Here is a 19,073-nt window from a genome sequence, read left to right on the forward strand (position 1 = left end):
CGAGTTCAAATGTCGCGAAATCTTTGCATCGGATTAGCTGCTGCTGCTCTCAAATTGCTTACGCGACGAAGCAAAGGGGGGTGGAGGGGGGGGGGGGGTAAATGGGGTGAGGGGGCTTAGCTTTGGGAAAGGAGGTAAGCCGAGTCGACGTCAGAGTGTTTCTCCGACAAGATTACCGAATTTTTTTAACAGGTTTATCGTCGAAATTTCACCCAGATCAAACAGAATCCACGCTACATGGGTTTGCGCTGGTTTATAATTAGCTGCTCCCCGGTTACAGGGAGCGGCAGCGAATTTCTTCGTTATTCCTTTGATAAAACTCGACTCTTGGCACATGTGTAAATCTGAATGTATATACGAAAACTAAGACGGCTTTACACGTCCGCGTTTCTCAACCAACCGGATTATAAAATATTCGGCAAAATTCACGGGTTTGCGTCACGAACGCGAAATTTATACGGCAACGGTCCTTCTCGACGATTCCTGCAAACGCCCGAAATATCTCCTTTCACCTTATAACTTTGTATATAACATTCGTCATAATATTTGATAAGTTCTATGAATATAAAACTATAAACTGTATTCGTTTCGGCGACTCAGCGAGACCCTTGCGATCGATTTTACATCCCCAAATAGCATAATGGCGATACACCTCGGAACATGATATAGGTATTATATAGTATATCATATGTGTTATAGAAATTGATTTTTCCGGGTGTTTCTTTCAGCAGCGAAAATTTATTTATTTATGCCGAAATTTCAGAAGGGTGAAAGTAAAATGAAACTCTCCGAATTTTCAGCATCCCGTCGTTTTCTTTTTATGTGTAAAAATTGCAAGACACGGATTAGCATTTTCGTATTTCTTTGATCAAAGTGACGAAGCTATTTATTTTTCAGTATTACAATTTTCACGAATCATGTGAGCGTAAAAATTTGCACCTTTCTTTTCACATAAATTCTATAACAAGTTGCAATTTTATGCTTGCGAAAAAATAGCGAAGCTGTCATTTGATTTCAGGTTTTGAAACGTTACGTAGCTTCATTGTTCAAATATACGGTTTAGCGATGGTTTCATTAAAATTGGTTGAAAATTATTAAATATCTAATAGAGTCGTTCAATTTTACAGTCACTGATCGTGAAACATTTTCTTTTTTTTTTTTTTTTTTTCCAACAGTCAACTGAATGTTGCCATTTGTCGATCACAATCAGTATCCGTGCAACGTTGTAAAATTAAATATTTGGCGATGCACAGTATGTGAAAAAAAGTGTTTCAAGTTTTAAAAATAAAAATCACGAGTCCTAAAGTGAGACCAAACGACTTTACTATATTCTTATAATCCCGGATTACGAAGCGATTTGAAACAAAGCCTCGATATCCAAGCTTCCGTTCGTGAATCCATGCAGTATTCAATATGTTTATTGATTTGATAAACACTTAAATCCTTCGCAATTCCTTTAATTCGGATCTGATCGTTTTCATCCTCCGACTTCCGTCCAATCTTAACGAGCTTGCAGACCGTCTACAGGGTGGAGGAGGGACGCCGTTGGAAGTAGATAGGTGGTGAGATATAGCGATGTGAGAGAGAAGTAGTCAAAGCCGCGTTAAGTTAGGCCTTTGAAACGACGGGTGAGATTATCCGCGGGTTTTTGCGAGGTAGGCGCCGCGGCGTCACAGCGGAGGAATAAAGGAAGGAGAGGAGGAAGGGAATTGCGTTGAGTGACTGTAGGTCACCGGGGATCCTTTGGGAGGATCGGGGTTCCGTTTTTGCCTAATTTTCACTGCATGAAGTTAAAACCGGTGAAAGAGAGAGACAGAGAAAGAGGAAGACGGAGAAAAAGAGAGGAGAAGGGGGGGGGGGGGGGGAGGAGAACTGCGTCAAGCTTTCCCCGCTTTCTGCAAGCTCTCAACCAAAAGCTCGACGTGGGTCGCGGCCAAAGCTCAGCGGTCAAGTGACACGGGATTCAGGCATTTTCACTGCATTGCGCGCCGTGTTCTTTGCGGTGAATTAACGAGGACTTTTCCCCCAGAGGATTAGCGGCTTCTGTCCTTGGGATTTGCTATACGTATGATGCATAGAAATTTCTGTACCGAGAATTTTCGGTGAAACTTCTCGCCGAACGCCGGTGGATAGGCAACCGAAGCTACATTCTTGTTGGCACATGTTAGAAACGTATCTCTGGTTGCCTATTTTTTGGCGTCAAGTCGGAGTTTTCATGGAAAAGTTGCTGAACGCCGGTAGATAGGCAACCGAGCTACGTTTCGCGGCATCACAAGTTGAAAATTTATCTCGAATTGTCTATTATTAGGCGTCAAGTGGCAGTTTTCATTAAAAATTCTTCGGTGTGATTAATTACGGATCAGAAAAATCGACGAATTTGCACGCAGGTATTATTCATTAGATTCACAAGGGTGTTCCGATATTTCAAGGACGTGAAATACGAAGGCGTAATATTCTAGTATAGGCGTATGTTGCAGGCAGAAAAAGGGGCCAGGCAAGAAAAGGGAAAGAAGAAAAGGAGGAAAATCGACTTTCTCAATCGTGTCAAGGCAGTTATGCGCCGGCGATATTTATACGTCTCGAGATCGCCTCGGCTGTTTCACGACTTGGTTGCCGGCTGTGCGGCTCTTGGCTATTGCTTTTTTCATCCGCAGCGCGGTTTCCGCAACGCAAAAACGAAATAGCTCACCTTGATTTATACAAAGCACTGAATGCATGCGGTCATAAGTCATTCTACGTGGTTTACATACCTATATACATGATATGTTAATGCTGTGTTAGCCTCTCCGAGTCTACAATATGCTACGATAAATTCTATCGATTGAAGGGAAAAAGAAATAAAAATTTAATTACCCTCGATGAAAGTTTTCAGTGACGAAAATTTATCCAACAATTAACTTGTAATTCTTTTCTGATCATTCAATAAAAGCGATCTTCTTTAAATGCATCGTTATTTACTTGGGATTCAAAATATTTCAGACTTGCATGCCACCACATTTTTCTTTCTTAAAATATTATTAAATTGTGTTAAAAAAAAAACTCACTCAAGTCATCTGCAATAATTCGTTAATATTATACGAGTTATAATAATAGACGCGCGATCACATCTCGAGGCGAGGGATGAGTTTGACATTAGGATTGCGTATATGCACGAGGTGAAACCGTCTCCTTAAAGAGTAAAAAGATATTTTCTTTTTCAAAGTCTCGGGAAAATATAGCCAACAAAAGTTAACGACATAATCATTCCAGGTTGTGGTTTTTGCAGAAGAATAATTATCCGGCTCAAGAATTTTTTACCTGCAGTTTCTCTCTCTCTATCTCTGAGTGCAAATTCTCGTCGCTATATAATATATATATATGATCGTTAATACCGCGCAGACGGCATGCAGAGTATAATATTTGCACTATTTTTTCCCTCTTTCATCGCGTACCGTGACGATTATAAGAGAGAATTCGTCGTCTCGCCAAACTTTGTTGAGTAGATATATCTGTATTATTATACACGTATATATATTAGACTTCTTGAAAATTCAACGTCTCTCTTATCGCACCGATCGTTAACTCATTTAGAAGCTTTCGAGCAACGAATTTCCTCTATTCTTTTTACGTCTCCTTTTTCCCTCGCCTCATCCCTGCCTCCCAACGTTATTATACTCTTTTTTACTCAGCCTCGGCTACAGAGCCATTGACACGTAGCCAGTCGCCAGCCCAAAAACGCTCCGCACAACGCGGGAAAGAGAGACGTTTCCAAAATCCCAGCTTCACGAGCGCAACGACAAAAGTAAGGTGAAATTCCCCGACGAATTTCCAGTCGCAATAATTATACCTTATAAACACCAGCTCGTGAAGTATGTAGGTATTGAAATTTTTTTATACACATTCCAATTGAAACTGAATCTTGATTATGATTATTATTATTATTATTATTATAGCACGAAATTTAAATTTGCAACTATGGAATTTGTTTTAATATTTTTTTTATTTTTTACCTTTATCAACGTTACCGATATAATTGAATTAATTTTCTAAAATTTGTAGGAGAATTTCATTGCACAGCAAAAAAAAAAATTGGCCAAAAAAATTTTCGACACATGGCGTAATAATTCGATCTTCAATTACCAGTATAAAAGGTAATTTTTCTTCATCAAACTTGAAAACCTTGTTTATTTTTTTTTCCCTTCTCGTCCGTGTTTCACTCAACTTCACTTTCTTATTTCTCGTCTTTTTCTCTTTCGCGAGAGGAAAGAATCCGCCAAGATCGAAACTCGTGCTTGAGGCACGTGCCGCGGGCTTTGGGTCAAGGCGTGCTCCAATGACAGAGGCAAAATAAGTATCCGATAGTACTTATTGTAAAACGATAAGACAGCCGGATGACGGAAACAGACATGGAGGTTTTCTTTATTTGTACGTAATAATTACACGGATTTCACTGTTTTTGTAAAAACAGCAACCGAGGGAGGTGGGGTTAAAATTTTTCGTTTATAACGAGCCGTTAACGAAGCAGCAAAGCGGGTGTACAAGGATAGAAGGTGTGATAAATGTATACCTATAAGGTACAAGCGTACCATCGCAAGATCAAAGAAACTGTGGAGAGTAGATGAGATAAAAGTTTCGACATTAAACACCTGCGGCGGCACCGCCGCGGGAATTTCGTAACACCGCCAAAAGCGTTGTTCTGGTGTTTTTTTTTTCTTTTTTTTTCTTGTTTTTTTTTTTATCTCCCCCTCGAATTTCTCGTCACTCTGATATAAACGACGTTATCAAATTCACCCTAACCTACTTTCTGCCACACCCCCCCTTCCCCTCTCCCCCACACCCCTGCAATGACGTTTATATGCATTCGCGTTAATCACGCCTCGCAAACTTTCGTCAAAAGGGGGTAATTCGGTATGATAGTAAGGGTAGGTAATTTTCATCCTAATTTTGCTGGTCGGATTTCGTTTAATTAGCTTTCATTTTTAGAAAAGGTAGAAAAAAAAAAATAAATAAATAAATAGTCAAGCATAAATAATCACACGTCTGATCGTCGCTGTATATAATAATATGTCGTTGGAATATACGGTTAAAATTTCTTTCGTTTTTATCCTCCCCCCTCGCCCCCTCGCCGCTCACCGCGTATTATCTTGAAAAATGGATATTAACACTGAAAATTGTGGCAATGGTTTTATATATAATTATATATATTTTATTTCTGCCAAAGATATATATATATATATAGAGAGAGAGAGAGAGAGAGAGAGAAGAAAGAAAGAAGGGAGAGGTGCGGCTGTATGCACGAAACGCCGGAGGGGGTGTAATAAATTCTAATTGAAAATCAAATTCCTTTTGTCCGGCTGACTGCACGCTACATCAGACCATTAGAAACCCGCCGCGCCTTTGTTCGGAGTACTTATCATGCTTTTTAAGCTGCAAGCTCGCGGCCTCTCCGCGAAATAGAGAGAGCCGAGTGTTTTTCTGTGTGTGTGTGTGTGTTTTTTTTTTCTTTTTCTTTTTTTTTCATTCAGTTCATCCTCGTTCCTCGATCGGTTTCCTCCTTTTCTTCTCCAGACACATCGGCGGACAAAAGGTGCAGGAGGAGCCCAAGATTGAATAATCAAACGAATCTTTTCTGACTATTGGAAATTCGCAAAGGTCGGCATTCTTAATTCTTCGCGTAGAAAAGACTCGGCGAAGTTTTTTTCTTTTTGGTTTTTTCTTACTCTCTTCTATACACAGAGTTAGTTACACGCGGCCGTGAGTGTAATTAAGTGAAAATAACTAAGACGGTAGACAAAATTAGATGAAACTTGAATTCATTGAAAATTTCTCTGGTATTTGATCATTATAATGAATGAATATATCCTTGATACGAAAAAAATTGGAAAGGTAGAAAAAAATTTGAGAAAATTTTAAATCACTGATTTGTCGACAACGTTAATCAGTCGGGACTTTGACAATCGTTTCCTTTATCAATAATGTTTAAATAAAAATTTTTTTCAAATAAAACGATCCAGCAAATGAAATTCATTTGACCAAAAAAAAATCAGAATTTGACGAAATCGATTGAAATTTTTTCATTCTTAATTTGAATTTCTCCGGTGTTTGCGAAAGATATCGTTCGTTGACCGCAGTAATTATCAACCCTTTACCGATACCCCGTTTTTCAACCCTTCTTCCATGAATTCCTTCATTCATTTCCGGCGTTTCGTTGCTCTGCAGTTTAGACTGTAGGTACATCAACTCCAGGCACGGTAACCAGTGTCAATTACGAAAGTGCAGTCAGGCAGGAAAGCAAGGGGGTTGGATCCGTGGATAGTTCTGCAGCAGCCCAGCCGCAAGGGACAATGGGCGAGGTACGCATAATTGAAATGCCAGGCGTGGAGGAGGAAGAGGATGAGGATGAGAGGTGAGGGGGAGGGGGAGGGGGAGGGGGAGGGGGAGGGGGAGGGGGTTGAGCCGGGGGTTCTATAAACGAGCATGGCAGGGAGAGTCAAGCGATCGCTCGTAATTGTCCTGCTAGGACCAACCCCGGGCGATTAACGCCGGCGTTCTAATTTCACGCCAGCCCTCGAGGAAGAGGAAGAAGAATAAGACACGACTCGCAGGGACTCCGACGTCTTAGCGTGGGAGCGGCGAAAACGCCCAAAGCCCAGCCCTTTTCCTGAGTATTTCTTTAACGGGCCGACGCGTCGGTGAACGATAGCTATGCGTCACATGCTCAAGGAGCCAGAAGCGACTCGTTAGTCTTCCTCGAGGATTGAAGCCCTTCGACGTTACTGCCGATCCATGATCCTCGATCCGAGTGCCGAAGGGTTCATCGCTGGCTCAAGGTTCACCCTTCTGGGCCGACGTTTTGTGATGGTAGAATTCTTCTCAAATTATTTTAAATCCCTGACAGATATATGTTACGTCGATTGTTAGTCCCGTTAGTCTTACCATGGAATCAACTTAGGACGAGAAGCTTTGTAAAGTTTTGAGCAATTTTGAAGAGTCATTTGAATCGTATTTCATGGAATCTGGAAAGTTGTGAAAGTGTCTTTGAATTATCAAGTTTCACCAAGTATCGTCAGGATCCATCACGCGCGATCAAAGCTTCGTATCAAGTTCATTAAAGTATCATAAGATCTTGTGAGTTTTACGAAGTTCCAACATTAAGTGCCCCATGAAGTTTCACCAAGTCTTGTATAACCTTCGGCAAGTTTCATAAAGTATCATCGTTATCAAGTTCACGATGTTTTATATAAACTTTCGCAAAGCTTCATTTCAAGTCTCAAAAAGTATACCGACAACTACGATGAAGTTCAATCAAGTCTCGTAAGTCCCATCATGTTCCTTGAAGTATTACCATCAAATTCCACAGTCTTCAATCCACTTCCACAAAGATTTCCATCAAGTTGCACCAGACTCCATAACAAGTTCCATGAAAATCCACAAAGTTCAAAGTTTTTCATGTAGGTAGTCCAGAAGTGCAGACGACTCTCTCGGACCCCGAATCAGCGAGTAAAAGTACATTTGTGATTCGTGAACATGGTTACGGTGACATTTTCAAGCCATGTATAAAAAGTGAAACTGAAAAGGGGGTGAAAAGTGGCCAAAAGAATGAAACAGACGGGCTAGATTTCCGGTTTCGCATACGAAGATACGGTGATCGCTGTAGAGCGGGGTTTGCGGATGGAAACGGCGAAAATATAGGAGGCAATTAACCCTTAACTACCGAATTACAATCCCCGTCGGCGCAGCCTCCCCCTCCCCCCTTTCATCCTTGGGATAACAATTCTGCGTCAAAGTTATCCGATCGATCGAGTTCGACAGGGAGTGCGCGATTAAAAGTCGACTACCATGGCGTAACGACTAACGTACCGAGGGCTGAGCTTTCCATTTTGCAAGCCACGTGTAGCCCCGGCTTCCTCCTATTTAATTTAGCTCTGCCAATTAATTGTTTCACACGGTCTTCCATAGCGCCCGTGAACATTATCCAGCGTTAATGAACGCTCGCGCAGATTCTCGATTGGAGTACGTGGATGGAAAATGGGTGGGGATACTGAACTTCTATTTCATTTTCCAACTTGCATTAAATTACAACATCTGATAACAATTGCACGGTTAACATTTCCAAAGTTAATTATTTACACGGGTTTTAGAATTAATCTTGTTTCAAATTTCACTAGAGGTTAGTTTTTACATTTCCACATGCTGCGACTGCACGAGGGATTAGAAAATACTGGATAATTGAGATTTTTAAAAGTCGAAATTAGATACCTGCGGAACAATTCCGCGAGTAAAAAAGCCTGACTTTCCCCCTTAACTTTTATGTCTACCTCTTGAAAATTCAGCAGACTTGTTTTTTGCCTATGTTTTCGAGAATTTCAACCTCCAAGCCCAAGTCAGAACACGCCATCTCGCAAGTTGTTTGGAACACAGTTTCTTCCCGAGATACCTACAGTTATAGTGAATAGCTTCGCGAAGCTTTACGTATTGTTCAGGTATAATAATGCGAGGTAATTCATTGCTAGACAGATTTATGGATAACTCCCTCTAGAAAGTAGGTATAAGCGATAAGACGCGATTAAATTTCGCAGTAATTACACTCATTACTCTGATCGTGCGAAGAGAGAGAGAGAGAGAGAGAGAGAGAGAGAGAGAGAGAGAGAGAGAGAGAGAGAGAGAGAGAGAGAGAGAGAGAGAGAGAGAGAGAGAGAGAGAGAGAGAGAGAGAGAGAGAGAGAGAGAGAAGGAGGCGGACCGAAAGTGAGACCAGAATCCTAATGGAACATCCCTCCTTTCCTCCTTCGTTCTGAACCCAACCATGTAACTTCCATGTCCTCCCAACCATAGTATCTCAAGTTCTGTCGTTGATGGTGCAGCATAGACGAAGGATCTTTCTACTATAAATTAAATTCACCTAATTAGCATGCGATTAATGGAAGACATGAGAAATTTTTTGAAACGTCCGATAGTTCAATGATGAAATGAAAGGTGGTCAAGCAGCTGCCGTAACCAGTATAAAAGAGAGTTAAAAAGGGACGTGAAAAGTCAGTCCAAAGTTCCGACTCGAGGGTAAGTTTCGGGGCGAATTCGTCCGGGAAAAAATCCTGAAAGGCGATACGGAGGCGTGCACGAAAGCCTGTCTTCTGGATGAGGTGAAGTGTGCGGCTGGACTTGGTGGAGAGAGTTTGTCGGGCGTTGAAGTCGGGACGAGACGGGACGGGACAAACAGGACCCGGAGCTTGCTGGTGGCGGTGGCGGTGGCAGAGGCGGCAGAGTTCCCTTCTCGATGGAGGTTGGTCTGCGCGGATTTCAGGAATCAATGCGTCGGGGCGCGTCGGGACGCCTGCGCCACCTCCGCCTGCGCCCTCCCCGTCGGCCGACGTCCCCACGACGGCGCCTGTGCATGGGAGCGGGATAAAGCCCGTAGGAAACGAAGCCAGGACTTCGCGAGGACAGGAACCCGCGTTTGATCGTCCCCCGAGTTCGGGCACCGGTTCCTCCGGAAGACGAACGTCTCAATTGTTTAACGGAAAACTTGCTGCACTTAATTGAAATTGAAAAAATCTGGTTTACAAAAAAAATCAGTCGTTAAAGAATTACGGTACCAACCCACTTTCGTTCCCCCTTCATTAGATTATAAACAAACAAACAAACAAACAAACAAACAAACAAACAAACACTTGGTGCAACAAAAAAGGTCGTGAAGCAGCTGTGAACTAATGACAGTGAGTGTAGCCTTGAATTAAACAGTGCAGAAGTGAAAACTTGTGGTGACAAAGTGCATCGATTTTTGTTTCAATTTGAAAAATTGAATCACGCACGGTTTGATTAGGTATAGTTATAGTTGTTATTGTTGTTGTTGTTTCTTTGATTACTATTAAATCCCCGCAATTCTCGGAGAAGAAATAAAAAAATCGTTAGATAACTGTGAATGCCTAAGAGTGAATCTGCCCATAATATAATTAAATAATAATAAACTGCACCTTGTATACAAATATTAAATTTGTATGAAAATAATAGTGAAATCTAAGCAAAGGTGAGATACCTGGGATTAATCAGTGTCGACATCCCGCCGTCTTTCGCGCCCCGTGAGAGTGTACATCGTAGTAATTAGTTGTCGTTAGTGGAAGCGAGGGTGAATATTCGTCGAGTAGTGGGCCGGAGGTCCCGCGGGCGACCGCAAGAGTCCTGGAGGAGGAGGAATGACGGAACCCCGGAAGATTCGACCCGTAGAGGGTTAGCGGGATCCAAGGTGTCCTCCACGAAGAGATCGGCCTCCGGACGGCCGCGAACCGCCCACCCACCCCAGACACAGTGAGTGATTTCCTCTTTCAACCGCCGCGAAATTTGTCCCGCAGGTGCGGCTCACTGCGGCCGACTTCCGTTCGGAGTCGCGTTTTTTTCATCGAACTTTTTATTTTTTATTTCTCTCTCTCTTGGTCGACTTCGTCGGCCGCTTGACAACACAGGGTGATTGCTTTCCAAGGGTTGACCAATCAACGAAATCCCCTGAATATAATCGCCGAGATGGTATTCTAAATCGCGATGAAAAATCGGAAGACGTATATATAATAACCAGGGGCAACCTGTTTTACCGTAATTTTAATTCGACAGCCCCCGCGGCGTTACTTTATTTGGTCAGAAAAGTTAAATGATGAAAATACGTTTGAAGAAATTACTTTTTTGATTATCAAGGGGAAGTTTTTTTTTTTTTTTTTTTTTTTTTCTCTCTCTCTCTTCTTCATCTTTGCCTGATTTTAATTCTTAAACAGTATATATATATATATATATACCTATATACCTGATCTCGACTCGCCTGAGGAAAGAACAAAGAGCGGTTACATGAACGGGGGGGAGGGATAAAAAAAATTTCATCCCCCATACAGAATTCACGCGGGATACTTCGAGGGACAATTTTTTTTATTCCTCTCTCATGTCCACGAAGATATGAAGATATCGCGAATTACCAAGGCGATGAGGTTAAAACTTTGTTATAATATATATATACGAGGATAGAGAAGAGGGCTGGAATAAATTTGTTATTGAAAGAAAAAAAAAAATAATAATAATAATAACAACAACAACCCGAGAGAAAAAGAATCTCGATTGCGTGAACACCGTGTGTGGGTGGGTTCAGGTTACGTACATGCGGATAATGCATGTTATATATAAATACAGGGGACGAGGATGAGTGAGGAAAAGGAGAGAAGTCGGTGAAGGTATAAGGAAAGAAAAGAAGAAGAAGAAGAAGAAAAGAAATGAAAAAATGTAAAAAATGAGGATAAACGAAAGCTCGTTTGTCTGGATTTTACTCGGGGGGTAGCAGCAGCAGCAGCCTGCGGGTTAATCTCCCGCTCTTTCCGTACCGGAAATAAATATCCGACGACACGTCTTTTCAATTATACAGTCTGTCGAATTCTCCGGTTAAATTCGGCCTACTCCGATCGGATCGGTTTCGTTACGATTCCACGGGGGCAAGCAACGTCGTCGTCGCGTCGTGGCGGTGAATCGGTTGAATGGAAATAGGTAACCGATTCCTACCACCCTAATCGAGAACAGCATCGTCGAGGAAATTATCCCTCTCGAGACTCGACGCAGCGGCTGGTTATTCTCTCCTAAACATAATGCCCAACCCGCCGTCTTGTTAAAAGTATTTGCTCTACGAGCGATTCCCGGGTTTCCAAGGGTCGCTTGAGCTTCCCTCTCTCTCTCTCTCTCTCTCTCTCTCTCTCCTACCCTCAGCATTCAACGTGCTTGGGTCACGCAAACTTTAGCTTAGCCCAACAAATGCTTTTCAACGCGAACCGACCCACCTGCACACGTTTACCATAAACCATGCGGAGTGCCAAGTTAGAAACGATCCCTGCAAAAGTAAACGCCTCGACCACCCTCTCGGAGCGAGAGAGGGTGAACCAAACTTGTCATTCTCTGGCCCCCGTGGGTCCCAGGCAGCTGGAGGGGACTCGGGGACTCTGAGGATCGCGATATATGGATCGACTTTAATGGCATCTGACGACGATCATTTCCAAAGTTTGGTCGGAGGAAAATCTCGTTTGAGAAATTTTTTGTTCTCGTAGTTGACGATGCTGGGTGATACGTTTTATGGATATTTCGACGTTGAATATCCTACGTAAAAATTATCAATTTCATATTATTTTATAGTTTTTATTTAACGTCAAATTGTCACAATAGTTGCAAGAAAATGCATATAAGTTAGTTCGATTGATTGTGACAGAAAATAATGACAAGGTGTACGATTTTATTTCATTCTTATTACAATTGAAAAATTTATTTTCATTCTAATCCGTAGAAGTAAAAATATTTTTCACTTGTAATGAGAAGTGCAAAATTGTTTAAGGACTTTACGTTGGGTACTAACGACAAGTAGAAGTTTTTTTTTTTTTCGGTGATATAAATATCGGTTTTAAAATAAATTCATAAATCAACGATCATTCGCAGAAAGTTTCACGGAGGATTAAGACTCCTGACACGAAATCAAAAGCTTAATCGAAATCAGAGTCCAAGATAATAATGGATCTTGAATTCTCGACCAAAGATTTATATAAAGTTACTTAATTGAACATGGATTCAACGACGATAAACTGTAATCTAAATAGCTCTGAATGTTTCATTGTCATACCGACAAAAAGATTATATCGAATCTAGATATAATAAAAGCCAAAAGTCGCGACGTAAAATCATCAATTAAAACTAGACAAGAAGATCGTGAAGAAATCAAAATGATCAAGAACATAAAATCATTAATACCTGAATAATTCTTTCAGTAACGAAATTCAGTTCAACGGTTTACCTAAAAATGCAAAAAAATTCAAAATTTTGCGTAAATAAAATAAAAAAATAAAAAAATAAGGATGCTATTATAGTGACTCCTTGACTAAAAGGATTAACAATGTTTCCATATTTTCGCTAATGCAGGGAAAAAAATTCTACGTAGCATCGTCTTTTCCAAAACGCGTGAAGTCGGTTGTAAATATTTTCGTTACCATTATCATTATTATTATTGTTATTGTTGTAGTAATTATACTTTCCCATTTTGTTTCTTTTCCTTCATTTTATTCAAGCCCCGCGTCGCTGTCCGTAATTTTTTATTTTCACGTTAATTTTAGTCTTAAAATCCCCTCAAGGGTGAGGGGATAATTGTTTCTTGAAAAGGCACGCCCGCCACACTTGAAAAAAATAAAAAAACGCAGGGGGGGTGAATAACGTTGGACACACCGAGTTTCGTGACACCTTCACAGAGATCCTTACCTCACCAGGCAAGGACACCCTTCTTGCCTTCCTTCCCTCCTTCCCACCCTCCTTCTCTCTCTCTATATGCCACGTATATATATATATGTATGTATGTATATATCTATATATTACTATATACTTACATGCATAAGTAAATGCGCGGTTCGATGAAAGATTGAGCACGCCGAATGCCGGGATCGCGAAGTCTCCTCCTCGTTCCCGTTTCCTGGAGTAGAGACTGGATGAGATATCAGCGGCGCAGAGGCCGCCGGGTTCAACTTTAAAGGAACACCAATTAGGGCCGTGGATCCGTGTAATTCGACTATCGCTCGCTGCCTTTTTAAACCAATTAACGATTCGTTGTGAAATTATCGAAGAATCTCGACGGGGCAAAATTTTGTGCAAGAAGGGGGGAGAAAATGAGAGAGAGAGAGAGAGAGAGAGAGAGAGAGAGAGAGAGAGAGAGAAAAAACGGCGAGACAAAAGATAATTAGGCGAGGGACTATAATATGAAGATGGGACAAAAAAGTACGACGATAGAAAGATAGTCCGGCGGATATTCCGCGGAATAATTACATTATTTTACAGTAATTAACGCTGCAGTTAATTAACACTTTAACTTGACAATAATGATTCATTACGATTGATTCACTTATCGCTCGTTTTCAAATTTCATTACAATTGTATCATTCCTTCAAACATTTGTTCGTGTATTTTTCTTTTTCTATTTTCATACGTTTTTCATCTTCTTTTTCACTTATTCATTTATTTATTTATTTATTTATTTATTTATTTCTTCAAAGTACCAGACCTGGCTGTAACAACGCGTAGCGTGTTTGTAAAAATTGAATGAAAAGGAGACTTGAAAAAAGGGAAAGAAAAAAAATAAATAAAAACAATCGCCAGACGATGAGAAAAAAAAAAGAACAACATAATTCTACTCTGGCAAAAGAAAATGAATTCGTTGAATCCTGCTGCCAATTAATCAATCAACCGAATAAGCCGAGCCTTTCTGTCTCCATCCCCCTCCACCTTCAATTACACCGACTCATCTGGTTCGAATTTGCATTTGGAGCGAGCAAAAAAAAAAATGTTTCATCTTTTTTTATCAATTCTCGCTTTACAATATGTCAACGTTTTGCCACGGTTTGACATTGTGGTGGGTGTAGAGAAAACCGAGGACGGTGGTAATTTTTTGATCAATTATTCCTCTATTTTTTCAAATTTTTACACCATTCTAGACCGATATATCGATTGAAAAATCGATATGTAATTATTGGGATTGCGTGTACATTTTGCAAATCGAATAATGATTATTGTTTCCAACGGTGATGGACGACGAATTAATATGGGGTTGGGAAAGATTTTTTCTATAAGGGAGGAAAAAATTAGCATAACAAATATTATCGATGAAGAAAAATTAGGATAGTGAAAGAAAAACGGTGATTTTTGTACTTTTGACTCGGTTGTTGTGGAACATTTTTTTTTTTTTTTTTTTTTTTCCTTTTGTCAACTGTGTAGAAGTACGACACGTGAAAAGGAAAATCCAAGTTGTAAAGCAAGAGGAAAGGAAAGTCAAAGAAAGACGACAAAAAGTATTTGAGTAGCCAAGTTTAAATATTACCGTTGACTCTGTACACACACGCGTGTCTAGAAAGTACGAAAAACAATTTAAAGAGATTGAATTATCTATTTACACGTTAAAAAAGCTAAGCAAAAGAAGCAAAAAACTTGAAGAAAAATAAAAAGTAAACATCCCTTCTTGTATCAGACACGATGGAATTAAAGTTTTTCAAAGTTTTTAATTTCACACCGAGGTTGAAAAGAGGTTCGGAAATTTTTCGAACGAAAAATAAAGTAAACTTTCAAAAGTATATAATATCTTCCCGTTACTTTCAATTCGTGATTAGATACATCGATCTGTATCGATAAAACCGTGAGAAGTTTTGTCAAGGTTTGAAAGATCGTTGAAAAAATTTATACAAACTGACGAGAAAAAAATCGTGTCCTGTGTATCAAATATATCATAAAAATTGACGGTGATATTTTTTATTTCAAGATTTAAAGGATCGGTTCCCTTTTTTTTATCATCCAGGATATACAACACACAACCGGAAGTGATTGAATTGACGAATGGAAAAAAAAAATTATCGGTCACATAATTTTTTTTCGTCACATCACTTAAAACTGTTATTCGATGAACAAGCATGTGTAAAAAAAAAAAAAAAAAAAAAAAAAAACATGAGAACAAACAAACAAGCAAAAGTGTCAGAATCAAAGATAAATGAGAGACCGATAAAAAAAAAAAAAAAAAAGAATGAAAAAAAAAAATTACTAGCTTGTACTTATTTTATATAGTATATATACGATACAAGTGAGCTGTCGGATATTCGCCAGTGAAATTGATAGAGAGAAGAGTTTCGAGGAGTTGTGAGTTCCTCTCCTGAGGAACGTCGAGATCCTTTTCTTTCGTAAATGACAGTGAGTATAAAGCGGAAATGCGCGCGGACTGCGGGAAAAGCTTTGGATGCAGTCTCGAAAAGAGAGCGAGAACCAATGGAGCTGCAAGTGGAACATAAAGAGCTTGAAGCACGCGGAAAGAGTGAGAGGGAAAGATATGCAAGGAAATGTATATGCATGTATCTGTGGGGTTAGAGGTGTGCAGATGCGAAGAGGGTGAAGAAACGACGCGACGGTGATCCTCTTTTGCAGAGGGAGAAGCAAGCATTCTATTCGGCATTAAGTGGATATTCGCTTGTAGGTACCTACCTACTGCTAGGAATAGCGAGCCGCTTACGTTTTGCCCGCGAAATATTCGAGCTTGAAGAATCGTCAGAAACAGACTCGGCGCGCGTTTTATTTCATCCGTGAAACAAGATTTGAAGTTATTGCGCCGAGATGAGGGGGAAATTCGTTTACACGCACCCGGGGGATTTTTTTTTTTTTTTGTGAATGAGAAAATTAGAGAATGGGAGAAAGAAGAATGTGCGAAAGAGAGAGAGAGAAAGAGAGGCTGAATAAGCGACAAATATTACAAAGATGAATTGAATTCGCGAAACGATAATCCAACTTGTTGTTATAGGGGCCGAAGTTCGAGATTTCAAAAGCTCCGGAAGTGCTTGGTTACGAATTATTTCCCGACGAAATTTTAAGATAAGGAAACAAATTTTCACCCACTCGATGAGGGGGTGTAAAAAATGAAAAAAGTCGAAAGTTAAAACTCAAAAAGACCGGGATTCCGTGCGTAAAAATATCGAAAATCCAAAACAAAGGAAGATCAGGGCGGTGAAGATTCACCGAAATATCGATGTTTCAGGTTTTTAAATTTTCTCATTTTCCCACTTTCGAAACTTTTACGTTCCGTCAGAATTTGATTTGCTTAATTTAAGCTTCACCACGAAAAAATTTGGGATTTGGCACGTTCACAGATTTTCAAATTTGGAATTTCAACCCCCCCCCCCCCCACGTTACGTACAATTTGTAATTTTTTATAGTAAGAAAGTTATCAAAAGCGGTGTTCGTTATACTATGCATGCATGCGTGGAGACGCAGCTTTTTAAAATGTGCAGGAAGAGGATATTATAATACGACAGTCGTTAGGATCGTTAGGATCGTGTAACAAAGTCGGAAGGAACATTTTCCCAGTCGAAGGATAGCATCGCGTCCTTTGAAAGTCCTCGTCACGGCGCGGCGCCGGGATGCTCCGCAAAGTTGAGTAAATAACGTAGTTTCAGTTTCAGTCTCGGCTTTTTTTTTTTTGGTTTCTGTAGAGGATCGAGTTTCGAGTTTTAAACCGCGTGCGAAACAGCGCAAAAAATCGCCGCTTGGCAATTCGTTAGCCAAAAATCAATACTTTCTGTCAATTTTCTTTTGTATACGAAATAGTTGTCGCGTATTAAGTATTTCATCGAATTATTATATCCATCAATTATACTAAATGTGAGATTGTTTATAAATATAGCAATATTGAATACTAGATTCGCATTTCAAATCATTTCGAATTTGATAAAAATTTAATAAATTGGTTCGATTTCTATCTATGATAGCTCATTTTATTCTTTTCTTCGTCATTTCGAATAATATTTTCGACTTGAATTTTGAAAAAAGATAAATATTACAAATAATTTATCAGATAATATTTTTTTATAATTATAACATTATCGTCGGTATTCGAAATCAATTTCTACCGCAATGTATATACATCGATTACCTAATTTATTGGGCTAAATTCTACCCGCCGATGTAATCTCAGTGTATTACGTACGAACGTATGTGTATGTAAAAGATCGCGAGTGTAGGAGGGTGGTTTATACATATGTATGCATACTAGGGCCGTGAAAATCAAAGCTGACTGTTGCTGTCTACAAATGTTTGACCGAACAAACCGGGCTTCATGGTCTTCTCCTTCAACAGGATTTGCGGCTTGAGGAGCTTTCACGAGCTTCTCGTGTCCGCCGGCTTAATGAAAACCTCGTAGGTGGCAGAGGGAGATTTACATCGAAAAACAGCGATTTTAGCCGGGGAAAATGAGCGACCCCGATAAATACGGTCACTTGGGTGAGTTCGTCGGGCAAATCGCCTCCCCGCCAAATTATTATTATTGTTATTGTTATTATTTAACGGGAAATAAATGAATTAAAGAGAGAAAAAAATGTCAGCTTGAATAATTAGAATTTAAAAAAAAAGGAACACGAGTGAATATCCACTCAATATTATTTTCCCCACACACACATATATGTATATGTATATATATATATGTAATTTACCAGAAAGACTCTTTCGAAGGGTACTAAAAATATCAACAAATCAAGGAAATCAAAAGTTTTTCAAAACGTCCGATTTGGCGTGGAACGCCCCATATACATACACAGTGATTTGCTAACGATTGAATGACTTAACGCGCATGCGTTAAAATTCTAGAGAAAAAAGCACTTGCCTTGTCAGGACGAGCAACATTTTTGAGGTTACATAAGCCGCGACGACCCGTCATCTGTACTTATGACGGTTGGTAAGCCTGACGAAACAACTGCTTTTGCTCTAGAATTTTTGGCGCATGCGCGTTAGATCGTTCGACCGTTAGCTACTCACTCTGTAGGTATATATAATAGCTGCAATAATAATTAACAGCGCGATATTATATGTTTGATTATAATTTTATTATACACGTTGAATGTATGTACAATTGTACAATACACTGCAGTATCGTCGCTGTTGGCCTGTGACAATAAATGATATTATTACCGACGTTGTACCCGCGTAATACCCGGATAGAGTATGTGTGATGAATAAAACGAAGTTTAATGTTTACCTACTCGTCGACTATAGCTGTTGTTTCTCTTCGCCGCTCGGTTATCTGATTGATCCGTAAATATATAGTAACTGGCTGCAGTTTGTCTGGTAGAAAAATCTCATTTTTTCTGTGTTTTTTTATTTTTTTTATTTTAGTATTCCACCAAATAAAAACGTTGAAAAAAGTTAACGAATGAAACATTTTTTTATGGTAAGGTTAGGTCTATTATATAAAAAACGGAGTCATTTTTTGATGATCATTTTAGTGACGATATAAAATTTGAAAATTATTCTTTTCAACGGTATGCGAAACGTACGATCTTACAGGCTAAGAATATGTCGAGATAAAATTAAAACAAACAAGGGTCAGTAAATCTTTACGAAGATTTATGGTTCGGTTAAAAAAATGTTCCAAACATTGAATTCGAAATTTAGATACCTTTTTCCGAACAGCCTCAGAAAAAAAGAAAAAAAAAAAAAAAAAAAAAGTCAGCGTAAAATAGGGGAACCACCGTGTAGCCTATTTAATAATGATATTTATCCCTGTGTGTTTCGACACGTTAACGT

The 19,073-nt window shown here is 39.6% G+C and overlaps 1 protein-coding gene across 1 annotated transcript in view; it reads left to right on the plus strand.

Moving 5' to 3' along the window:
• The first annotated feature begins 3,837 nt into the window (after positions 1 to 3,837).
• LOC124414841 (hemicentin-2-like) overlaps positions 3,838 to 19,073 on the plus strand; it is a 167,139-nt gene continuing 151,903 nt past the window's right edge. The window contains exons 1-2 of the mRNA XM_046895935.1: positions 3,838 to 3,848; positions 10,060 to 10,280. The gene's annotated coding sequence lies outside the window, so the exon portion shown is untranslated. The remainder of the gene's footprint in view (positions 3,849 to 10,059; positions 10,281 to 19,073) is intronic.

This window comes from Diprion similis, chromosome 14 (genome assembly GCF_021155765.1).
Source record: "Diprion similis isolate iyDipSimi1 chromosome 14, iyDipSimi1.1, whole genome shotgun sequence".
Lineage (NCBI taxonomy): Eukaryota > Metazoa > Arthropoda > Insecta > Hymenoptera > Diprionidae > Diprion > Diprion similis.